Below are 8,417 nucleotides of genomic sequence, written 5' to 3'. Positions count from 1 at the left end.
GTTAATTCCTCAATTTTTGCTCTCTCCTCTCTTTTTGTAAAGACAAAATAAACAATAATGCTATTACCTTTAGTTGATGTGAGACATGAAAAGTTAAACACACCTCCATTTAAATTAAGAAGGAAAGGATCACAATACATATGCAGTGCCTGTAATGTACTCTGGTCATCAAGCAGGCCCTGGGTCCTCCTTGTTGGATGCTTTGTTGTCTGCTACATGGATAAGCCTGCCAAGCAGATGGCACAGATACAAGACAGAGCAATCTCCCCCAGGTGCAGAAAAGAAACACAGCTATGTTCTTACAGCCATCTACCCATTTTCCATGACCACAATTAAGCTTATTACATGTTACTTTATCATCTCTTTCAATATACTTCTATTACAGTTCCATTACAAGTTTATAGTCAAGCTTACACTGAATGCATTTCAGGAGAGCTGTTCCCTAATGGCACTGGGTAGGCAGAATAAACACATGGATAAGTTGCATACAAATCCAACTTCTAGGAAGGCTGCCTGTAGACTGAAATGCTATTGATGGAATTTAGACACTTAATTCCAAAGGGTCTGGGTATCCCTGACTTTATCTTCTTGAATTTTTTCTTCTATTATCACATCTGTACCCATCTTTTGGGGTAATCTACAGCATTGCCCCCTAAACACAGAAGCTAGACATGAACATTTTTTAGTTCCAAATATATGCCTAGCATAGGGGTGCTTAAATATTTGCTGAAAAGAAGTGAATTTTAAAATATATGTGCTTTATCAATAAAGTTATTTTTAAAAGAAACAAAAGAAAATGAAAATGCTAAAGGAATTATGTATAAACAAATTCTGGGAGTAGCCTTTATACTATTGGTTGGTTTGAGGGGCTCACAAGGGCCTCAGGTTATGACATAATGGGTGAGTCCCTGTCCTCGGATCTCTGATAGCCTCTGGCAGTGTTGTAAAATATTCAGCATCACATGAAACCTCTTGTCAACTTTCAAAGCTGTGAAATTCTTTATGTCATCTTCCAATATAAAATAATGACCTTTGGTATCCTTTGTTTCTTCATCAATAAATCTGTGATAGAGATTTCTGGCCACAGAACTCATAGACTTTTTTGATTGATGTAGGATATTATATTTACTAATTACTGCCTTTTTGATCTCTTTAGTAACATTGTTAATTTGACAGTAGGTTAAGTGAGCTTTCATGTATGCAGGCACACCATTAAACTCATCAGAAGTTAAAACTGGAAATTCTTTAATATTTCTTTTTTCTTTTGGATGCTTCTTTGTGGGCACAGTCTCCTCAACTTTGGTTCTTCAGGGTTCAGATCTGATTCTTTAGCATTGCTCTGCATGATTGTTACATGTGCCAAATGGGGAGGAATGTTTTCTTTGAGAAGTTGCACATCTTTATAATCTTCTTCAAGAGATACACAGAGTTCCTTGAGTGAATTGTTGGTTTGTTCCTGATACTGAATTTCCAATTCCAGTTTATTTAGAAGTTCATTGATTATGATGACTTCATCTCCTATTTTATTTAATGTAATCTTCAAGGTAGGTTCTTGACCACAGTTTCTTAAGGACACAGTATTTTTAATATTGCCAATCTTTTCATTAATATGACAGCATAATTGTTCCAGATCTGAAGAGGTCATCCTTTAAGCTGCTTGCACTGTCTGGGAGGAAAGGGCTCACTTGATGCTGGGTCATGAGCCACAGGGACCCACAGCTGGGCCTCAAGTCCAGGATCATGAAATTCAAACTCTTTCTCTTTTCTTTTAATATAGGTGCTTAGGACAATAAATTTCCCTCTCAGCACCACTTTTGCTGCATCCCATAAGTTTCAATATGTTGTGTTTTCATTGTCATTTCCCTCAAGGTATTTACAAATTTTTCTTGCAATTTCTTCCATTACTCACTGGTTTTCTAAGAGGGTGTTGTTTAGCCTCCATGTATTTGTGAATTTTATGACCTTCTGCCTGTTATTTATTTCCAAATGCATTCCATTATAGTCCAAGGAAGTGTTTTGTATAATATCAACATTTTTAAATTTGTTGAGACTTTCTTTGTGACTTAACATGTGGTCTACCCTAGAGAATGTTCCTTGAGCACTTGAGAAAAAAGTGTATCCTGCTGTTGTTGGATGTACTGTTCTACAAATGTCTGTTAAGTCTAGTTCATTTATTGTACAATTCATCATCTCAGTTTCTTTATTGATCCTCTGTCTAGATGTTCTGTCTATTGATGATAATGGTGGACTGAAGTCTCCAACTATTATTGGAGAGGTATCCATTTCTCTTTTCAGTGTTATCAGTATTTGCCTTGTGAATTTTGGGGCACTCTGGCTTGGTGCATAATACTTTCGATTGTTATGTTTTCTTGATGAATTGACCCTTTTATTAATATATAGTGTCCTACTTTGTCTCTTTTAATTGTTTTACTTTTGAAAGCAAATTTGCTGATACTAATATAGCTACCCCTACTATTTTCTGTTTGCTGTTTGTGTGAAATATCTTTTTCCAACCTTTCACTTTCAGCCTATTTTTGTCCTTGTGTCTAAGGTGAGTTTCTTGTAGACAGCATATAGGTGGGTCCTGTTTTTTAATCCATTCTGCCAGTCTGTGTATTTTTATTGGGAGTTTAATCCATTAATAGTTAGTGTTATTACTGTAATGGCAGTACTTTCTTCTACTATTTTGTCTTTTGGATTTTATATGTCATATCTAATTCTTTCCTTCTCTCTTCTGTTACCTTTCTTGATAACCTTCATTTCTGCACTCTTCTCCAACTCTCTCTCCCCTGTCTTTTCCTACCAGTCTGAAGCATTCTCTTTAGTATTTCTTGTGGCACTGTTCTGTTATTCACAAACCTTCTCAGTGTCTTTTTGTCTGAAAATATTTTAATCTCTCCCTCATTTTTGAAGGACTGTTTTGCCAGATATAGAATTCTTGGTTGGCAGTTTTTCTCTTTCAGAATCTTAAATATATCATACCACTGTCTACTCACCTCCATGGTTTCTGAAGAGAAATCTGTAGATAGTCTTATGGAGCTTCCCTTGTATGTGATGGATTGCTTTTCTCTTGCTGCTTTTAGAATTCTCTTTTTGTCTTTGACATTTGACAATCTGATCAGTAAGTGTCTTGGAGTATGTCTATTGGGATTTATTCTGTTTGGGGTACACTGTACTTCTTCAATCTGTAATTTTCTGTGTTTCATGAGAGTTGGGAAATTTTGGGGGAATATTTCTTCTATTATTCCCTCTGACCCTTTTCCCCTCTCTTCTTCTGGGATACCCATAAAATGTATATTCGTGTGCCTCATGTTGTCCCTCAACTCCCTAAGTCCCTGCTCATATTTTTCCATTTTTTCACCATCTGTTCTTTTGTGTTTATGAATTCAAATGTCTTGTCTTCCAGTTCACTGATCCTTTCTTCTTCCTCTTCAAATCTACTGTTGTGTCCCTCCATTGTGTTTTTCATCTCCTCCATTTTTCCCTTCATTCCCATAAATTTTGCTATTTGTTTTTTCAAGTGTCTGAGTTCTTCTTTATGGTCATCCAGTGTATTCTTTATATTCTTCATCTCTTTTGCCATATCTTCCCTCAGTTCATTGAATTTATTTAACATTAGTTGCCTCAAGTCCTGTATCTCAGTTGAACTATTAATTTGTTCCTTTGGCTCATCCATATTTTCATGTTTCCTAGTATGGCTCATTATCTCAAGTTGTCTAGGCATCTGATTTTCTTGATTAGTTTATTCTGGAGCTCATTTTCACTCTTTTGCCTAGGGCTTTCTTGTTGGCTGGCTTTCTTCTCTAACCTTTGTTGTCCAGTTCAACTTATTCTAGATGTCTACCTTAGGTTCTGTTTAGCTGATCAGAATTTTTCACCTCTTGTTTTTCTGTTTCTTGCCCTGCCTCTATGTAGCATTTTTACGAGAGTGTCTCCTCAGATATGGTTGTCCCAAGACAGGTATTCACAGTCTAGAGAGGCCCCGGTCTCATGAGGAGGATATGGAGTTTCTCTGAGAGTGAGACCCTCCTGTGAGGCCTCTAGACTTGGTGCTTTTTCTATCCTGTTCAACAGGTGGCACTTGCCAGCCTGCAGTTTCCCCACCAGTGTAAGTAGGTGTAGTGCCTTTAATTCTCTGCAGACTCTGAGCCTGTTTGGGGCATGGCTGACTGAAACTGGAATCTGAATTCCAGCCTCTGGGGTCTGAGTTCCCAGGAGGGCTGCCAGTTGAGCTGGACCTCCCTCCACTCTCCCAGTCATAAGAACTCTGTCTCCCAGGGACACTATTCCCTTCTCCCCTCTCCTCTTTGGGGCAACTCCAGCTCAATTCTTTGGTCAGCCTGAGTTGCCAATTAAAAATTGGTGTGGAGACCTTCTTCAGAAGTGAATCTGAAATTCAAAGAAGTTCTAGGTATTCTGTCTCCCCCCAAGACCAGCCAAGACCTTCAACCTGGGTTGTCTGATAGAAAATAACTGCATACATTACCTTTAAATTTAAAAAAAAAAGAAAAAGGAAAAAAAGAATTCCCTTTTAAAAGTCTTTCCCCTGCCTGGAAGTTTTGCCAGTGTCAGAATAGCACATTTAAAGATGCACTTTGGGTTACTGTCTGATAACTAGTCTCCAACAGCTTCAATTCTGCCCCTGCTGGGGGCTATTGAACTGCAAAAAGATAAGGAGTCAGTGAGAAATGAGAAGGGAAAAAATGTAGGGAAAAAAAGCTTTATTGGAGCCAGAGAATGGGTGCCTGATTTTATGTGCCCCCCTTCTCAGAGCCCAGCCCTTCTTTATCATCACCAGCTCCAAAAATTAGTTAATTAATTTGTTAATTAATTCTGCAGTTGAGGCTGGGTTGGGTCCCCATTCTTGCCCTCAGTAGATTGTTGTTTTTGTTTCCTTTCAGGGAGCCAGCTGCAAGACAGTCCATAGGGTCTGGTTGGGGAGGGGTGCCAGACCCCTGCTTGGGGGAACTTACAAAGTTTGCTGTGATCTCAGCTTTTTGTCCAGTTCCAAAGTTGTGTACAATGTGTGACTGGTCATTGAAGACCCCAAAAACACTCTTTCATACAGTTCCTGGGCAATTACTAGCTGCCCTATAGGAGAGATTAAATTCCACATCTCACCACTCCACCATCTTTCCCCACCCATCCCTCCTGGATATAGTAGGTAAACATAGGGATGACCTAAAGTCTTCAAATTCCCAGATCAAGTGCTACATCATGGACATGACAGTTTCTATCTGTGCCCTGAAAAATACTTTTTTTTGCAGCTGCAAACTTGAGATTTCTGAAAAACAGTTCCAGAGTCTTATTGTGTGAGTGGTCAAATTACAATGTAAATTGAATTTCCAACTCTTCAGGGTGTCTGTGGTTAAACTGAGGGCATTGACTGGGAAGGCATGGGATTCAAAAATTAATATGGGGGCATGCAAGCTGATAATGATGATGGTGGGTGCAATGAAATCCTAGATTCTTCTGAGTCTTCTTTTCAGATAAATTTGTAATGGTCTGCCCTGAGGAATATGCCACCCAACCTCCAGTCTTCCCTGAAGAATCAGCCACCTGACATCCAGTCTGCCCAAGAAATCAGCTCCCTGGCCTTTCAGTCTTCCCTCAGGTATTGGTCACCTGACTTCCAATCTGCCTTGAGGAATCAGCCATTCTGTCTCCACCTAAAGCATTTAACCTTGCCTTGCCCAATAAATCTGAAACTGGCAACCACGAGGAAATTGCCCTTACACCTCCATCTGAAGAAATTAACACACTTTGACCTGATGAAACAGTAATAGAATGCCTTGAGGCTTGCATGACACTGATAATTCCTCTCATGACCCAACCCCATCACTCCTCTTTTCTTCCAAACTTATATCTAGACTGTAGTCTCAAAAGACCCTAAAAGGTAAGGAATAAAGTATGACCAATGAGATGTGCCTACACTCCCAAAAATTGCATGACATTTCAAATTTATATAGACAGAAATCAGGGAAATATATGTGGGAATGGGTTTAAGTGTGTGGGATAATAGTGGAAGGAAAATAAAGTTGGATCAGGCTGAATTTATTGATATGGGCCCATGCACAAGTTTGGATATGTTATGTCCCCCCAAAAGCCATATTCTTTAATGAAATCTTGTGTGGGCAGATTTATTAGTCTTTTGTTTAGGGTGGAAGTCTTTGATTTTTTCCATGAAGATGTGACTCACCCAATTGTAGGTGATAATTTTGATTAGATTAGATTATTTTCATGGAAGTGTGGCCCTGCCCATTCAGGGTGGGTCTTAATTAGTTCACTTTAGTATTTAAAAGAGCAGCTAAGAGCCAAAATAGACCCAGATATTTGCTGATGTTTGGAGACACTTGGAGATACAGACAGAAGGAAGTTTGGAGATTCTAAGCTAAGAGATGAAACCCAGAGTTTGCCTGAGAGAAGCTAAGAGAGGATCGCCAGATGCTTAGAGAGAAATGCCCTGGGAGAAAGAAGAAAGGACAAACAGAAACTGAGAGAGAGGAGATAAGAGAAAAGCCCAGTGACATTTTGGAGAAAACTGTTTTGAAACACAACCAGGAGCAAAGGACAAGCAGATGCCAGCCATGTGCCTTCCCAACTGACAGAGGTGTTCCAGACACCATTGACCATTCTTCAGTGAAGGTATCCTCTTGTTGATACTTTAGTTTGGGCACTGCTATGGCCTTAGAACTGTAAATTTGCAATCTAATAAATCCCCTTTGTTAAAGCCTAATGGCAGCATTAGCAAACCAGAACAGATTTTGGTACCAGAGAAATGGGGTGCTGCTGAATTTGTAAATACCAAACATGTTAAAATGGCTTTTTAAATGGATAAGGGGAAGATTCTGGAAGAAATGTAAGAAACTTGATAGAAAATTGCTTTGAAGAGACTCTTGGTAGAAATATGGACTCTAAATATACTTCCAGTGAGGTGTTAAAAGGATGATGATGTCTCCTTGCCAACTGGAAGAAAGGTGAGCCTTGCTTTAAATTGGTAGAGAACTTGGCAAGATTGAATCTGGTATCAGAAGGAAAACAGTATTTGAAAACAATGAGCTGAGATATTTATATGAAGAGATCTTCAAATTAAATGTGGAAAATGCAGCCTGGCTTCTCCTTGCAGCTTATAATAAAATGTGAGAGGAAAGAAATAAGCTGAGAAGTGAAATCTTGGTTATGAAGAAACCAGAAATTGATGGTCTGGAAATCTCTGGGCTTCCAGAAGATGAACTCCCAGAGACTACAGCCCCAGGTGAATATTTAGCAAAACCTGGACCCAACCAGTCATTTCAGTATAAGCCAGTATGGGAGATGGAGTTATCCAGTAAGGATTTGTGGAAAGTCCTAGTGTCTAATGGTTTGACCCCTGTATGCTGCATGCCAAACCAACAAATTTTTGCAAGATCTGCATAAACAGAACCACTGCCAGTCTGGACTAAAAGGGGCAGAAAAGGGACAGATTGAAGGAAAAATTTCTTCAGAGAAGGCAGAACCATGGAAGCCAATGCCTGAAACCAAGAAATCTTGGGCAAGGAGAACACAGCAACCCATGCATGTGGAATGGGTAAGTTTGCCCCAGAGGCAGGGGCAGGCCTTCTGCCTCGATGTTCAGAAAGAGTGCTGCCACCCCAGGCCTCAGAGAGGGTGAAGCACATTCCCCAAGGTTGGGAACAGCCTGGCCACCACCCCACTGTTTCTGTATTTCACACTCTTCCTTTTCTTTATTAATTATTGCCTATGTCCTTTTTCTGTCTGAGGTAAACTGTACACTGCATTATTGTGTTTTGTTGTCTTATACTTGTCTTTTTGATGTGCCGATGCCTGTATGACCATGATAACTATTTTTGAGGTAGCTATTTTATCCCATGTATCTTTGCCCCAACTGTCATGGTTATTAATTTGCCAATTATTCAGTTTCCATGACCCAGACCATATTGCTAATCCACTAGCTACTGTCCAAGATTCTATATATATGTATATTCTTTCATTATTCTCTGTTAGTGTTTGTTCAATTGCCAGCCAGATTGCTACTAATTCTTCATATTGGACTAAAAACCCTGTCCCCTCACTAGTTAGGGCTACTAATTCCAGTGTGCTACAGAGGAGGTTATGGTGTCTCCACCATCAGTAAACCATGTATTTTCTAGTACCTTGGACTAAGGTGGTCCCATTGCCTGTTTGTGCTTACGTCTACTCACCCACTGGAAATTCCAGCAAACCTGCAATTAGCAATGTTGAAATTTCCCTAGTTAATGCAGAGGGTAAAACATCCATCTGAACATCCAAATTGGAAATATGCCATTTTCAATTGAGAACCCATTGTCCAGCACAATTCTTTGGTTCTTAATTGGTGTTTGCTTAGCCCAGGCCATTATGTATTATGGGATTCTGAGAAACATGCTTTGTTTTACCTT

The 8,417-nt window shown here is 39.4% G+C and overlaps 1 pseudogene; it reads right to left on the bottom strand.

Moving 5' to 3' along the window:
• Positions 1–881: 881 nt before the first annotated feature.
• On the bottom strand, positions 882–1,645 carry LOC119523855 (annotated as a pseudogene).
• Positions 1,646–8,417: the final 6,772 nt, after the last annotated feature.

This window comes from Choloepus didactylus, chromosome X, assembly GCF_015220235.1.
Source record: "Choloepus didactylus isolate mChoDid1 chromosome X, mChoDid1.pri, whole genome shotgun sequence".
NCBI classification, from domain to species: domain Eukaryota; kingdom Metazoa; phylum Chordata; class Mammalia; order Pilosa; family Megalonychidae; genus Choloepus; species Choloepus didactylus.
This window is presented reverse-complemented; position numbering and strand designations above follow the sequence as displayed.